The following is a 17,010-nucleotide window of genomic DNA, read 5'->3' on the forward strand; positions in this document are numbered from 1 at the left end:
ATTTGGCATACTAAAGTAAGATTGCAGGACTTATGGACAGAGAATAACTCCCGCTTTTTTCAAGCTAAGATGGTCTACATGTGCCTAATATAAACGTTTAGATCCTACTGAAAGTTGGTAGGTGTCACACTAGTCATAACTGACTCACTTGACATAAGTAGTATAATTTGTATGTAATAAAGCCAGACCACCTAAATACCCTTCACACATTTGCTACCTATGCAGGTTGCTTAATATACATTACTCACAGTCAACTCTAGTGCATCTGGACAGAGTAGCAACAGAAAAAATCATTAAAAGGAGGAATTACTCCTCCTGATTCTATATAAGATGGAATAAAACTTAATTAAGTCAAAACTAAACCACTTTCTCCTCAACAGGCCCAGTAAAGGGGCTGAACACACAGGATGGAACTGCTTAACTGGTTTCAGAAAAATGGCAGAGTCAGAAAGAGATTAAATGGTGTATATATATATATATTAGTTTTGACCAAATAATGCAGACAAGTTGTTTTGCCTTCCAAGACCTCACCTTGCAACTAGGTTCTATTGCCAACAGTTCATTTGTACCAAAACACACCCTTTCTTAGAACAAAGAATATTATACTTATGGCAGTACAGGCATTGACTGGACTTTCTTAGATGTGACCCAATCATTTACACAAGCTGAGTTTTGCAATATACATTCCTAAGGAGTAGACAGTTTTGTTTCCTCATGCCATGGCTCAGCTTCAGCTACTGATCTTTTCAACGCATCCAGCTTCACAGATTACATTTAAGAATTTTACTATTATGAGGCATAGGAAAGAAAACCTGTTTAAACCCCACTCTCCTGACATGCTTTTCTATGCCTGCAGCTGAGATAAAACAAGAGAAGGAGCGAACACTTGGGTTTCTGAACTTCATTTCAGTCTCTAGCTCCAAATGAAAATTTATCTTTCTGCACACAATAGTCATGCGCTAGTCTGAGTCAGTAAGCCTGATGGGTCTTGTGAAGAGAGGGAAAATGGGGGACATTAGGTAACAACAGCAGAACCCCACTAATCTGCGCAGAGTCCAAGCCTCCATGTGCATCAGTGTGAGCCTGTATTACAGCAACACGCTGGCTGATAGCACAAACACACTCTGTGCAGGCACATGGAGGCTTCCATCACCATTCTGCCCCCCGCCCCGTGAAAAATCAGTATCCTGGCAAGATAGAAGCAGCAACTGTAAAATGCTGATACTACTAATAAGAAACATTGCTTTTGCTGCTGCTACCACTACAAAAGAGGAGGCAGCAGGTGGCATTTAGCTATCACATCATTAAATTTCATAAAAATGGGGTTCTACTAGACAAAGCAGCTTAAAATATAATCTGAGGCAGAAAGGCAAGCATAACATTTCAGGACTTAAAATACACAGTATGAAGTCTTACTTTTTGTTAGGTTGCCCTCCCTGGCACTGGGATTTTCACCCAACTGTTCAAGTCCCAACTTCAGAGAAACTATTCACAGGAATAAGAGCATCAAAAGTATCCTTAGTGATAATCACCATTCCCTACCTCCTCATTTTGACCACCAGATTGTAAGATATTTCTCCCCACTTCCCTATACAACTGGCAAGATGCCTCAGTCAATACCAATCACAGCATTTTCACAGAACGAAAAAGCAAAATGCTGCCTTTTTTTCTCTGAAATGACAGGAGGTCTAGCACTGCCAGTACTGGTTCCTTGTTGCAAGATGCTGTCCTATAATAGCACGTGGTTCCCCAGACAGATGTTACTTGCTGAAACACCTACCTATACTAAGAGCAGATTTGACTTACTCTCTGCTTGTCCTCATCAGAAATCTTTTGGTTCTTTCTTGACAGAGCACCAAAGACCATATAGAGCAATCTAATCACTACTGATGTGGGAGTTACATTCCGACATAATTAAAGTGTAAGTACACCTGACTTTTTCCCCTAACCCTACAAACAGACCAAGCAATCCACTCAAGGCCACACAGCCACCTTCCCCATGTTTACGCTAAAAGCAGTCAGGTTTCCTAATGTAGGAGACATCTGTTACCACTCTAGAAATCTGCTGCATCAGTATTTCATCTAATTTACATCACAAGCTACATAACTATGGTTAGGCAATACTACAAAACACTAGTAAGATTAAAGTAGTATGTGGGCAGTGTAGACTAGTAACTTTCTCTACTGTGTTTCAGACAAAGCAAGTCACATTGTGTCAGCTGACAGCGCCCACTCATGACAAGAGGAATTTCTAAAAATTAAATACAAAGCACTGCTGCTCTAGCAGAATATATAATTTTCACCCTGTGTTTACAGCTTCAGTGAGGGGAAAAAAATGTAGTCATTCATTAAGAGGCTACTGCCATTTCCAAAGCATTTCTACACCCACAGATTCCACTCTTACCTTCAAAATGCTACAGTAGTGATATTCATAGTCTATAGATTTTTAACTCTCACAAAACAGAAACTGTGATACATTAAACAATCTAATTTGGATATACAGGGAGATCCTCACAAGATGTTAAATCTAGAACAAGAACACCAATAACACTACTGCACATCTCTAGATCTAGGTCCACAAATTCTTTTGATCCTTTAACTTTACAAGGCAGACCTAAACCACATTCAGGTTCCAGGTTCAGACAGTACTGTCACCAGTCATAGTCTTGATCCCCTTCCCCGCATGCCCCCCCCCCGAGAAGAACAAGGATGGGAAGCCAGCAGCAGTGCCAGCTTCCCAGAGTGCTCATGGAAATGTAGCAGCCCTGCAACGCCAGCCTACACCAGCACCACACTTGAAGCTGATGCACAAATGGATGAAGCTTGGGGAAAAGGGACAGAATTAATGCAACAAAAAAAAAAAAAAAAAAGGAAAAAAAACTAAAAAAAAAAAAGGGGAAAAAAAGGAAAAAAAAAAATCATTTTGTAAGCTGTCGGCTGCTGCTCCCATCGTTCTTCAATACAAAGCATCAAGTATGTATTAAGCTGGTGAAGCAAATGAACAGTCAAAAGAACACTGAGGAGCAAGAAGAATTTAAAATGCTGCAAGAGACACACTTCAACCTATTGTCTGTTTTGCTATGACTACTTAATTTCATTACTCCAACACCACCAAATTTATATATAAAAAAAAAGCATCAGTTCATTCATTCAAGACACGGTGCTATTAAAAATAATTAAAATTAAAAATAATTGGAGGTGCTCAATCAAAAGGGTTTGTATGTGTGTGTGAAGTTGAAAGAAAGACTTATCCCTAACCAGGGATAATTCTGAGATTTTTTTCTTAGGACCTTCTGAAAACAGAGCTACTAAGAGGCACCTACAAATTGCTCTTTCCACATACCAGAGAGAAGCTGACTACCAAGGGAGCCTTAATGTGAGTACATCTGGGAGCTGGGCACCAAATCTTCACCTGTAAGGACTGAGCTGGTGCAACAAAGGCAAGAAAAACTGACATGATTTCAAGCTCTTACAGGCTAACCTGTTCTTAGAAACACAGACAGTAGCCCTGCCAATGATTCAGGAACTCCCTACAAGCATGTGTCATCTTCGTATTTGTAATTTTGTCTCCAAGGAACTCTGACTGGGGCCTCACAAAGAAAATACACGCTTCTCTTAAGGAATACAAGTAGAATGTATTTACTTTTGCTGCAGTCCAGAAGAGCAGAGAAATCCTTGCTCATTCTTAGAGGAAACCTAAGTTTATTCAACAAAGGAGTATTTTGTAACCTAAAAGACTCACTAAGCAAGACAGATATTGCTAATAGGTTATCCCTGTTTTACTAGGAAAAGTAGTGGCAGATAACAGATCTCTGAACTCAATGGAAAACATGACCAGAGCCAGACAGATTTCTTATACCATATTCCAGGGGTCTTCTTTTTGCAGTGTGCTGAAGACTCAAAGTCCTCAAATTATTTGAAGAGTATTCCAAGCACAAGTTGCTCCAATACAAATTCTACAAAACAATCCCTCTGAGCTGATCCAGTGCCCTATAAAACAGGAAGAGCTTCAGGTTTCAGTGACCAGGTTTTACTCACTACAGCACAAATTGCAAGTTTGGAAAACCTGTAATGAACATACACCAACCAGTGTTCTTAAACCCAATGGGGGAAGCAGTGATTCAGAAGAGCTCCACTGAAGCTCTATAGTTAATTCACATTGAAGTTATGCACATGCTTTTGGCCAAGCCACTGCTTTCATGTGGGTGAATACTTGCATCTGAAATGTAATGTAAAAGTACTCTGAACTTAAACTAACATTCAGAATGTAGGAACTTTAAATTCTGAAAAATAATCTATGTGGGCACCAATAAGTGTCATCTTTCAACCTCTTCTGAACTGCCCACTTGACTAATATCACCAATACTGTGGCCTAAGGGCTCTGCATCACACAACTGCAATTCAAGGAGCTAATCAAGCTGCCATTCATGGGATATTTTCAGCTCCAGTTGATTTCTTCAACTAACAGAAACACACTAAAGGAAGACTTGGAAAAAAGCAAGCAGAATTAGGGATCGCCCCCACAGCAATTAAAGAGCAGTGACAGAGGACAAGAGCGGCTGGCTGTAACAGTTTCACTTTCCACTGCTCTTCACACAGAAGCTACCAAAAGATACACAGCTGGCTGGCCTTGCTTTCACATGGTAAAGTTTCTTCCTACTTAGCTATATAAGCTACTAGTAATGCTAAAAAAAATTCCACAAAATAAAAGCATCTTCAAAATTTCCATATTTTCTTTTATACAAACTAGTCAGAATGAAAACTAATGACACTGTAGAATGCAGGTATTGACCATGTAAATTCAAACAGAAAATATTTTTAGTAATCGCCACTACAACTCTACTCAGCTATCCACTGAATTTTACTAAGTTTAAGCTACTTCTGCTCCACTGACCTCAGGTTCACTAAAGTAGTAAGTGCACACCACATAGAGACTCTCTGCTCCAACACAGAGCAGCACTTGACAAAGGCACTGACTGAAAGCCATGGATCTCTTACCCAGATTAAGGGAAATCTGCTCAAAGTAGCTGACCAAAAATAAAGTGTATGCTCCATATTCTAACTTAAAGCGGGAGACAGCACAGGACACAGAAAGAAATGTTACAAGTAAACCATCTCTAAAAGCTGGAATTTTCCAGACATGAACAGAATAGTGAAAGATAGTAGAAGAGAGAAGGATCTTCTTGTAAACTGTCAGGCTCCTCAGAAGTATTTAAGAATTGCAGGAAAGAGTAGAGTACAGCACATAGGGCCTTCACTGACCTTATCCTCAGAAGCACTAAGGGATAAGCCATGCTCACACAAGTTAAAATGCAGTCAGATTACACCAGGATAAGCAAACCCAACACCATCACCACAGGTCAATGGATGGCTCATTAACATCTTGGGAAAGTCTAAAAAAAATCTTTCATGCCTACAAAAATTTTAACAAAACCATTGACCAGTTTTACCTGAATAAGAGCTTGCCTGTGTTGTAACTTATTTAGTATACACAAACCACAAGCTACATTTTCCTTTGACTTTACGGAAAGTCCAGGTATTCTGAAACATGCAGAAGTGTGTCAGTCATTTCAACCAGTTTATTCGCTCTATGGCGCAAAGCCTGTTAGAACAAGTAGCCACAATAATCTTAGCTGATCAAAACTCCTCAGCTGCTTTTAACTGTTTTTCATGAGGGCAGATACATACACACTCCCTATAACACCAACAGTAGCACGGCAAAACTCAAGGTCTCAAATTAAAGCAAGCTTGTAATTCGACTTTTTCCTCCTTCCAACAGGAGGTTTTGGAACCCTTACAAAGTAAATAATTTGAGGAGCCAGAACTTCCAGTTTAGGGAATAATTTTATCTCTATTTAGCGATCAGGGAATTTTATTTCTATTTAGTGACTCAACAGTAACAGAACCTATTCCATACACATTGTCTGCTCCTTCCCACATCTCCATACAGACCAAAATGTTTCAAGAACAAAACAGGTCCTCCATTTGCTATACCACTTTATAACACAAAAATAAGTTACAACTTAAAGACAGGAAACCACAAACTTTCTTTGCTAACAAATCCACTCTTTCTTCAGAGAACATCCTAAACTTTCAGACGTATTGTGGCGTTCTTCCATTTCCAGGAATGCCACTTGTTCAAGTCTCCACTTACACGTAAGTCAAAAAGGATACCCCTTCATTTTCTTTTTTTCATAAGAGAGAAAAACAGGAGACTGATTATAGTCATATACACTAAAGAAGTAAGCATATAATTTGTGGTGGTTTGTTTTGGTGTTTTCTTCCCGCCCCCATCACTTGTCCTGGTTAAGCAATGATGTGGAGCTGAATCAAATAAAAAAAAAAAAGAAAAAACTCGGATTTTCCCCCCTTCTCAACCCAAGTAACAGGACCCACACTTTCAAACAGAGGAACACTGATTCCAAACGAGGCATCTTTCCAGCACCACAGAACCTACTTACTGGGGGGATGGGGTGCTAATGCACGTTGGGTTTAGGGAGATCACTTTCAAAGCTTGCTTGCTTTTGCTGCCCTCAGCCTTGTGCAACAATTGTATTCACAACATGCCCAGGAGAACCTTATTTACATGCTGACCAGGGACAATCACCAGCTCACAGGCCACAAAAGAAAATAGCTACTTGTGGCCAGGTAGACAGCTTAATCATCATGTAATTATTCTCCTTACCAACTGACTTTCCGGTAAAGAAACACACTTGTGACTTTCAAAAACCAGCTAGCAGGTAAGCCTCTAACACAACACAGGAAAACAGATACGTGACAAAATGGCATTCACCAAACACCTCATGATCTCAACCACTGCCAGCTGTTCAGCAGACTAGATGTTTCAGCCCAAAGACATAGAAATAAGCCAGTGCTTCATGAGACGTGGCAGGCAGGTTCACAGAGCACCCTGCACACACTACCACAACATAAGGAAAAAGAACAAAAAAGACAAAAACCAAAGCTGCCCCAGGCTGCCCAGCCCATGCTTGAACAGCACCAGCCCTTCCCCCAGAACCAATCCTTGTGCAGGTCGTGAGAAAACCTCGACCATCTCACTGGAAAAACTCTGCATCCACCCCAGGGGAAGGAGGGAAAACAGGCTTTCCACCTCTCAGGAGTATGCCAACAACAACACAGAGATCAAGGCAGCAAAGGCCATGAAGTGACACTGTCAGAGCTCCTTCCAATGCAGATGTTAGCCTCTGCAATAGCTAACAGCAAATGCGCCAGCAGAATTAGAAGGTGCAGAGGTTAGACACAAACACTTCTTAATCTGTACCTTTAATAAAATGAAAAAAAAAAAATCTCCAGAGGAAAAAAAAGAGCACACAAAACTACCATCTTAACAGGCTGACAGCATGACTGGTGACACAAGCAGCACAGCTCAGAAAAGAGAGCTGAGCACCACCCTCCCTTCTCGATTGTCTCAGCTGGACAAGGTCTTCCAGCTGAACTCTCTTCTGCTCTGCGGATGCAAACCACTGCTATGACTTCTTCATCAAAATACCCTTTGCAACGCCAGCACGCTGTACACTTTGCAAAGAAAGCCACTTTGTTGTCTTATGAAAGTAATTTCACTAACTGCCTATTAGTTTCAAGTCAGACAACTTTTGTACATGAACCTTCCTTCTCCACAGGTTTGCCACACAGTCAAATTTAAATAACTGAATACTTAGAGCAGGGTAGAAAGCTTTGCTGTTTTCTAGCCCTTATTCTATGCAGCTATGCTACTGCATTCATATTCTACACAGCATGAAGTGCTTCCCTGAGCACCATTTAATAACAAATTGTTGAGGGAAAAGAAATGTGCATCAAGAGAATCAGCTCCTTATCCTGGCAGCCGGAAGCCTGCTGTTGCAAAAGAGACTGAAGCCCAGAATCTCAGGTGTCTTCCTTCAGATGCAAGTTACTTGAGGCTATTCCCTTTGTCTTCTATTCCAAGAGTTTCTAGATGTCACTGCTCATGTTTCAGCACTGATTTTATAGCCTGAAGCAAGAGTAGACAGCTCTCAAAGTAGAACAAATCATGCTTTTTTGAAATATTACAATTCACAGCATTCAGCTGCCTCTGAATACTGGCTTCCTACTGCTTCCTGTAGCTGCAACTGCAGCAACCAGAAATCACCTTGTTACCTCCAAGTCCATCAATTATGTAGACAAAACACCTTTCCAGAGAGACTCAATTATCAATTATTTATTGTCGGAGCAGGAAAGAGAAACCTTAAAAACAGGAGAAGAGATTTCTGGAAAGGGCTGTTTGGCCACATAAACAAATTTGGGTTTGTACACTAGCAACCTGTCAGAAACAGAATGGAAACACCAAAATAAAACAAGCCATTAAAAAAGCCAAAGCTTATAGGCACACGCAAGCTCAGTAAATGCCTGAGCATACCAGTGGTAAAGGAAGAGCCCCAACTACATCAGAGGCTGCACATGGAAAACTTCTACCAGTCTGTTATAAATACCCGCTTTCTAGACTGGGAACATAAAACACAAAAGCTCTGTTGCAATACCAGGACAACATTCAACAACACCTGCTGCAAAGAACAAGAGGAAGCAAAGCTCTGTTTATTACACCTTTGCCCTTTACATTCAGGTTCAGATTAAAGATGAAGACAGCCCTAAGATTTTCAGCTTTTGCACAGATTCTAAAGACAAGGACACTAAAACAGCTCTCAGATGAAACACGTGCAAGGAGGCACTCCGAATAAGAATAGAAATTCATTCACTTACACATTTCATGCACAAGCTTTACTACAAGGAAAGGGATAAAATACTGTTGCTTTGTTCCCAAAAAGCAACAGAGACAGGAAGCACTGAAGAACAAGTGCTGGTCTCCCCTTCCAAAAGGGTCAAGGTGCACTCTGAACAAGAAAATTAATTTCTTATTCTGTCAGTATTTGGCAGCCACCATTTTCTGCAGGTTAAATTCTTTGCTGTAACCCTCACCTGTGATATGACTAAACAGGCAAATTTACCTAACAATGATTTTTCAGCTCACTGACCATATTGAAAACAGGTTTTGTTTAGTCATCCAGGATAAAGAGAAGCTGCTTTACAATGCAAAAAAAAATTAAGTACAAGACATTCAACTGTGTTTAAGTAATTAAATTGTGGCTGTTTTCAAAATGAAGTCACCTGAATCTAGAGGCTTCAGTTTTTTACCCTCTTTTTTTTACTGCTAGATTAAAAATCAGATCTCAGCCTTTCTGGGGGGGACTCAAACTATTATACTTTAAAACTCCCATGTATCTAAGCCTGATGAGCTTGAGTCTGATCATCTCTGACATCATTCTTAGCCTTTCCTTTATCAGATGTTTTAGACTGAGCATGAGCCAGAGGGTCAAGGCAAAGGATCCGGTTCCTGCCCAAGCTGCCCATCAGTGCCCTCACACAAGCTCCCAACACCACAGTTCCAGGAGAGCCATCGATTTTAGGACTGTGTAATAGTAGCGGGGAAGACACGTGACCATCCTTTGGACATACAATCAGAAGCCACCTGCACAAGGACCATTTCTTAATTCCCCTTTAGCAACAGCCTGCAACATTTACTCAGAAGTAGAGAAAACTCTTGTTTGAGGATTCAATATACTTGATCTTAGTTACTTCAGTGAAAGGGCTTGAAACAACATGAGAACTGTGGCATGTTCATGGATTTTGCGAATTGCAGTCTGTTAGCTTTGGAAATGCATCACAGATGCCAAAGTACAAAAGTCTGTTCTACCAGAAACAGGAAGTTCTGACCCAGGAAGCCACAGTGCAAAGCAGCATGGCACAAAAAGCCCACAAGTAAAGACATTCTCGACTCACATGTGAGGCATTAAGCGTCTCCTTTGTCTGGTGTCTGAAACCCACATATTTCTCCACACCCAACCCAAGCGGCATTTGTTTTTGCAAAAGCAGAAAATTACAGAAAGGGACAATCCATAGGAACAGTTTTGAAAATAGCTCTATGAAGTCCATTTCCGCTCGCACACACCTCAATAACATTTCCAATTTAACACAGTGAGATTAGAACAGAGTTTAATTTATTCACACTCAGCAGTGTTCAAACTGTGGCACACCTAATACATGATGAGAAATGTGATAGAAGACTGAGCATTAATTGGAGGAGCTTGTCAGGAGAAAAACTCCCCCCCTACCCCTTTTTACCCCAAACATCCATTTACAGGTAATGGCCAACTGGTAGCCACACATCAAATCTTCATCAATTAAGTATAACTACCCCCTAAGAAACTCCGAGGTCAGCCTCAAGACAAAACAACCTATAGGGGATCAAAAAACTTACTCTTCAGTTGTTTCATTAGAAGTTAATCTACAATTTAAACTTCTTCATCCGGATTATCTAGACATTGACATCCCACACATGATCAAATTCATAACACATCATGTCAACAATTTTCTTGCTATATTTAAGAGAAAAAAAGTCACATCTTCAATACCACAGAAAGTGCCCCAATTAGACTGCATTTCAGGACTTAGAGCAAGAGCTTTTTATGATCCTTTCATTAAGTACTCCAAGGCCTAAATCCAGCAAAAGGTAGCCCAGAACATACCCAATTTCAGTCCTGTCAGGTACGTTACCTACATGAAAGCTCTTGCACAGCCATTGCTTCTAACACAGTGCTCACAAAATATATTTTTTTTCCTTTCTTTTCTGCACCTACGCCCCTCCAACCCATCCCACAAGGGGGGAGGGAAGAGAGGAAAGAGACTTTAAACAGGAAAACAGCGTAAACCAAATTATTCTGCAATGCACTAAATGCCAGGCAAAGCCTATGCCCACAGACAAGAACAAGACTCAAGACTCAAGTGTGATGCTTCTATCTGGTCATCTTACCTGGGGAGTGAAAACAACGCTTTTACACAAAGGAAGCTACAAAGAGAACTAACTGGATCAACTTACACTAAATAATAATCACACAAAGCAAACAACAGAGAAGAGCAACTTCCAGTGATTTTGATTTAGTTCTAAGCCTTACCTTTAGCAAGGTTTCATCCATCTATGAGCAAGGTCAATAAAAATAAAGCAAAAAGTCACCCGCAAAACAAACTTGCACATCGTTTTTCAACACTATCATAAATGCATTTCCAAACTTTCAGAAAGCTATTTCTGAAAACTGCTGTTCCAGTGGCATTGTAATTTTGAACATGAAATTAAGGACAAGCAACATCACTATGTTCATCCTTCCCCACCCTGCAAAAACAGAGCTAAAAAGTATATCACCTAAAAGTACCTTCTTCAAGTGTCATTAGCCAGAGGATAAAGAACACCATTTTGACAAGTGTATTTATTTGATTTGTTTAAAAAACACAACCAAAAACTGCAAAGTAATCTCCCCCCCAGCTCATTCCTCCTTCACACCAGTGACTAGAAGTCCCACCTGACCCCTTCTCTTCTCACACAATGCCTCCATCAAGCAGATAGTGGGATATATCCATATGCCAAATATACACTCATCCACACCCAAGCATTTAAAGTTTCACACATTTATTGTAACTATAAAGTGGCTCAGGAAGTCGTAAGAGCACATGAGTACTGATGCCTAACTCACTGATGGAGACAGCCAGAGAGAAGATTGTCACCTCACAGAATATTTATGAACAAGATATACCTTGTACTTCCATTCTCTAGGAGCTGGAGTATTTAAGCCGGAGCTCCAGGTCACAAGCTTTATGTTTTTATTTAAAAAAAAAAAAAAATAAAAAAAATCCTACTCTGCCAGTTATCATAAAATATCCTGCCCTCCACCACCACCTTTGATGACCTGCTAAGGAAAGGAAAACCCAACACGAGTAACTTATTTTTACAGTGATTTGTTTATTCAGAAAGGCTCGAAATGAAACCACTAAGTCTACATCGAGTGTGTGAGATAAAGTCAGACATATGCTTAACAGTCTTATGCAGATATTCTGCAAGTGTAAAACTGGCTTGTTCTACAGACACACACAAAAAAAGCCAGTACGGAAGTTAGACAAGAACAGCACCATGGGTCCTGCATAATACCAAGACTTTTCCAGCTTAGCTTAAACCTTCTCCCTAGAAATACAGAAGGGCTAGTCCCTTCCTTAAAAAAAAATCACAAAGAGGAAAAAAAAAAAAAAAAAAAAACAAACACAAAAACCAACAACAACCCCACACGTTTGCCACTTGAACCATGCATAATGCATTTTACTTGAACTCTCCTCATAGGGCCTCCATGCAGCAGCTTGTCAGCACTGCTCTGTAGCAGTCACCGACCAGAAATAAAAGATTCACCTGAAACTACACAGACAACCAGGTAAAAGGTACATGACCCAACGGGAAGTGGTGATGTGTCAATGATGCAAACACCCACCCCAGGACCCCACAGGAGCAGAAACACGCATCAAGAGCAGCATGGCCTCCGCTTCGGCAGGGTGTCAGAGAGCTCCCTCGCTAACACACGTTACAAGCAATTAAAATAATAAAAACAAAAAGTCCCAGGCCTCGATCCTCGCACACACACAGGGAAGTTGCTTCTGCCAACAGCAACGCCTGGACTGAGGGCAGGGGCTGGAGCAACCGGTGCTACAGCGGAGCAAGGAGCAGCCAAACGCCGCCCTGCGGCTGCAGCACCCCGAAACGCCTTTTTCTAAAGAAAAAAAAAAAAAAAAAAAAAAAGTATTTTTTCCTTGTGGCACCTCACCCAACGAACCAACTTTGCATGAACTCCCAAAGGAAACCTCGCCCGGCCTCCCCGGCTTCCTTTAATGGCCAAGGACAATGGCAGCGGCTCGCCATGGCCCCGCGTTTCGGGAAGCTCACGCAGCCTGGGAGCCTACGCGCCCTGAGGGACGGCAGCCGGACAGCGCTCGCTCCCACCCGGTTCAACAGCTGGAGGGGATGTGCAGGGACGAGCCGTTCTCCTGGGGAGGTCAATATTCTGGCGCTTAAAGCTGGGGGGGAAAAGGGGCATTCCGTATGGCGGGGACACCGCACGACCCCCGAGGCAGACGGCCGTGAGGGATGCCCGGGCCGGCGGAGACTCACCGGGGGCAGCAGCCTGCTCGCCAAGTTTCGCCAAGTTGGGAGGAGGGCGAGGCAGCGGCCGGCGTACTCGGGGATCCCTGCGCTGCCTCGGCTAGTCCATGGACATGGCTCGGCGGCGCTCCCGGGCCTCCTCCGCCTCAGCACGGCCGCTCACCAGCTCCCAGGCTCCCGCTCCACCGACCCGCCACCGCCGCCGTGCTCCCGCTGGGGGCCGAGGCAGCGCGGAAATGCACGCCCGTCCCTCCGGCCACGCCCGCTCCCCGCACGCAATCGTGCTCCACACAAAGGGCAGGCGCAGGAGGCCTGCCGCGCTCTGCGGGGCCCCGGGAGGCTTCGCCTGTTGTGACCCCCACCCGTGTCCCCCGGGGACCTCCGAGGCCGGGTGGAGCCTGCGAGAGCCGGCGGCCCCCGCCCCGCCCCAGCGGCGGGAACGGCCGCCCCTCACCTTCCCACCGCCCCTTCCCAGCGGGCGACCCTCCGCAGCCCGCTTGGCAGCTCGGCTGGAGGCAGACCTCTCCCGTTCGGAAAGGCTCTCAGCTGTGGTATTTCAGTCTAGTTTTCTGGTCGAGATGGCCGCGTCCCCCGCGCCGCGGAAGCGGCTGGGAAAGCCGGCCCGGCCCGGCCTGCCCCGCGGCGGGCCCGGCCCCTCGGCGGCGCGTCCTCCCCGCGCCGGGGCTTTCGGGGCGAGAACCAGCGTGCCAGGGACAGCACTTTTGGGGGTAATATTGAAGGCAAAATTGAGTTTTACCTGGAAAGCCAGAAGGTGAAAGGAAAATAAATAAAATTACCCCGAGGAGTGTTTTGAGTCTTCAGGCGTCCCAGGGCTTTCAAATCTGTTTTGAGGTGGGAGAGGAAGGAGGGGCTGACCCGCGCTTTTTAAACCCGTATGGAGAGCAAGTGATAGCTCACACCTGCGGCATCATCGCCTGGCCGGTGCGGAAATGCCCTCCCCACCACCACCGGCGGCTCGCCGAGCTGAGACCTGCCCTGAGACGGGCTCCTGGGGACCGTCCTTTCCCGCCGCTTGGCTGGACCCATCAAAGTTTTGCATCTTGGCCTCCCCGTTCTCCGAAATTACGGCAGAAAGGTGTTCCTGCCTTTCTGGTGCGTAGATCGAAAGCAGATAAGGCTCACTGTACGAGTATTTCGGGAAGCGGGCGGGGCATGTATGCTGAATAACAGCGATAAGGACGTGGACAGGAAACCAAAGCTTTCCTCAGCAGTAGCTCTTTGTACCCCAGTGTCTAGCTTAGCTTCTAACTGCCGTGCACCGCTTCTGTTCCCTCCTTTCCATACCTTATATGATCTGCCTTGACACAGGAAAACACTTCGGTCATCTTCATTCTCTTCCTCATATATAGAGCAAAACTATTTGCTTTGGTGCTTCACTAACCGTGATGATACATTTGTGCACAGGAAATCAAAACTAAGGAAGGTGGTTCAACACCAGCAGCATTATTACAGGCCTCATATTCTCTGTATTTCCATCACATGCTCCAGGGCTTGGACTTTGGTGGCTTCCTTATTCCTCCTAGATCAGGAGCAAGCACCACTCACAAAGATGGCAACAACCCCACCGAGCGTTTGGCTAAACGGTGAAAGGAACAGTTGAGCAGTTAAACAGAGTGAGCTAAGTGCTTCTTTTGTGTGATAATTCTGCACTAGGTCAAGGCTGACAACTGCAACCATGCTAGAATTCATATGGCATAAATGCACAGTTCCCCTCACCCACACCCGTCTGAAGTCAGAGAAAGAGGATAGACACCAGTGCGTTACCCACCTGCTGGTCATGTTATCAGGATTCCTTCTCATCCCATACATGCCGTTCTTCAAAGACATGGTTGGGTTTTTTTTCTTTTTTCTTTTTTTTTTTTTAAAGCCAGGGGTTGTCAGGCTTCCCTGAGCTTGCTCGAGGCTTTTTAGAAACCAAAGTAAAGTTAAATTGTTAAAGCTGAAAGAAGCTGCTAGAACAAGAATCACCTGAATTTTAGGGAGGATCTAAGAGAGGAAGGGGCAATAGGAAAGGCCATGGGATTATCAGGTGGTAGAAAGAACTAGAAGAGATCCTTTCTCCAACTCAGAAGTACTGAAGTAATCTTTTACAGAAATGAGTCACATCTCCAGAAAGTCCAGAGCCGAGGCAGAAAGCGCCAGTGTGCTGCTTCTCTAAGAGATGGGAAGATGGGGAGTGCAATAGTAAATGCTGAGATTCACCAGGTGAAATGGGAAATTTCAGGGAAATTCAGGAGCTTCGGGATGTAAGGACTGTGGAATTAGGAAGGGCATTCTGCAGTAAAATAACATTCTCTTGCAATTTAAAATAGTCTTGTAAAATGGTTAGTGTTAGCAGTTTGCAGAGCAGTTGAATTGACCGTGTTCCCTATTAGCATGGAAATAGTTCAAACAGACTCTCTATGTCCCATTTATTTGCCTTTGACATTATCTCTGTTCTGTGTGCTTCACTGTGTTGCCAAGAAAATTAAGGTAAAAATCTCATCCATCACAGAAACATTAACTAAGTGCTAGGGCAAATTGGAAGGCTTTTAAAAGACAGCCAGTTTTACAGCAGTAAAAGGGTGCAGCAATACTGCAGGAATGAAAATGGAAAAATCTGAATTTTTAGTGAACTCGTGCAGGCTGATGTTTGTCAATGCTGTTTCCTCTGACAACTACAAAACATTTCCTGAAATTAATGAGTGATCCATTATGAGCAGTAGCTGGTGGAAAATGTCATGACCAATTCCACCCTATCTGTTTAGTGTTAACATTATCATCAAACACAACTTTTCAGTGGAAGAAATTTGTATTTATGCAGGGAAGTTTCTGGAAATCAAAGTTGGATTTACCATGTGGTTTTGATACTTATAAGGTAAAGGGAGACGGGACTGGGCAAGGAAAAAAAGCCCACAGAAGCTACTGAGAGACTTCAAATCCTAAGAAATCAGTAGCTGGACCAAAAAGAAAGTAGAAATATTTTAGAGAAAACCTGGATAACTTTTTCAGGATCAATTAGAAGAAGAAATTAGGATGGAACCATTAAATAAAATTAGAGTGCATTAGACCAAAACAGTGATTTAGCTGTATCCGTTATGTTTCTACAGTATTTTGTCCATCTCACCAGCCCCCCGTGCAGTTACCAAAGGGCTGTTACCCCCATCTGCTCTGGCTCTGCTGCAGCAGCCCGGGGCCCAAGTCTGCAGGATAAGGGAAGCCACTCAGGCACTGGCAGTATCTAAAAGATATATTACTAAACAATAAGACATTAGTAAGGATTACATCAAGTGTGTTAATAATTTATTCCCTCTACACTCATTTAGAAATATCAGTATACCACAGACTCTATCATTGAACACAGACCGTCCTTCCTTTAAGTTTCTTATTTTAAAAAGGACGTTTTGTCCGCCCAAGTAAAAAGATGGCAGCAGTAATTTCTAACAGCTTTCTTCTAGACTAATGGGAATCTACAGTGGTCTCTCCCTGGCATCTTTGTTATGCAAATCTTTTACTGCAGGAAAAAAAACGGGTTTGCGCCTGTCCTTCATTTCGGCTGGGGCTGCAGTGACATCCAGCGGTTCAGAGAGAAAAAGAAATTCGCTCTTTCTTTCTGCCACGGTGCATTACAGGAAACGCATCAGAAAACGGCAGGGATGCCTGGGCACCCTTGTCTCTGTGGACATTTGCAAATGGCACCAACTGCTGGCGGCTTGGCAGGCGTGGGAACGGAAAACCCACACGGGGCAGCACAAATGCAGAACAGGAAAAAAAACAGAGAACGCCCTCTGAGGCAGACCATCTTTCTAGTGGTTTTAAAGGAGCACCGCAGGTAAGAAATGTCATTGGTATTTTTAAAAGTTCAAGTAAAAAGCACCTTGTTATATCACACCTACCCCATTGACTTCACAGCATTTTCCTTCTTAATTTTTTTCTATTAACCCTGGTTTTGTACTAAAAAAAACAAAACACCATAAACAGGCTTACAAACAAGGGAGAGTTGA

The 17,010-nt window shown here is 43.1% G+C and overlaps 1 protein-coding gene across 5 annotated transcripts in view; it reads right to left on the minus strand.

Annotated features, from left to right (window-relative positions):
• Window positions 1–13,963, minus strand: part of TSPAN14 (tetraspanin 14) — a 40,405-nt gene extending 26,442 nt beyond the window's left edge. Inside the window, exon 1 of one of the 5 annotated variants that reach the window (XM_065067675.1) lies at window positions 13,804–13,963. The gene's annotated coding sequence lies outside the window, so the exon portion shown is untranslated. Of the gene's footprint in view, window positions 1–13,015; window positions 13,240–13,460; window positions 13,656–13,763 lie in introns of those variants that run through there. The other 4 variants (XM_065067677.1, XM_065067674.1, XM_065067673.1 and 1 more) reach the window with 4 other exon arrangements.
• Window positions 13,964–17,010: the final 3,047 nt, after the last annotated feature.

Source organism: Columba livia, chromosome 6, assembly GCF_036013475.1.
Source record: "Columba livia isolate bColLiv1 breed racing homer chromosome 6, bColLiv1.pat.W.v2, whole genome shotgun sequence".
Taxonomy (NCBI): domain Eukaryota; kingdom Metazoa; phylum Chordata; class Aves; order Columbiformes; family Columbidae; genus Columba; species Columba livia.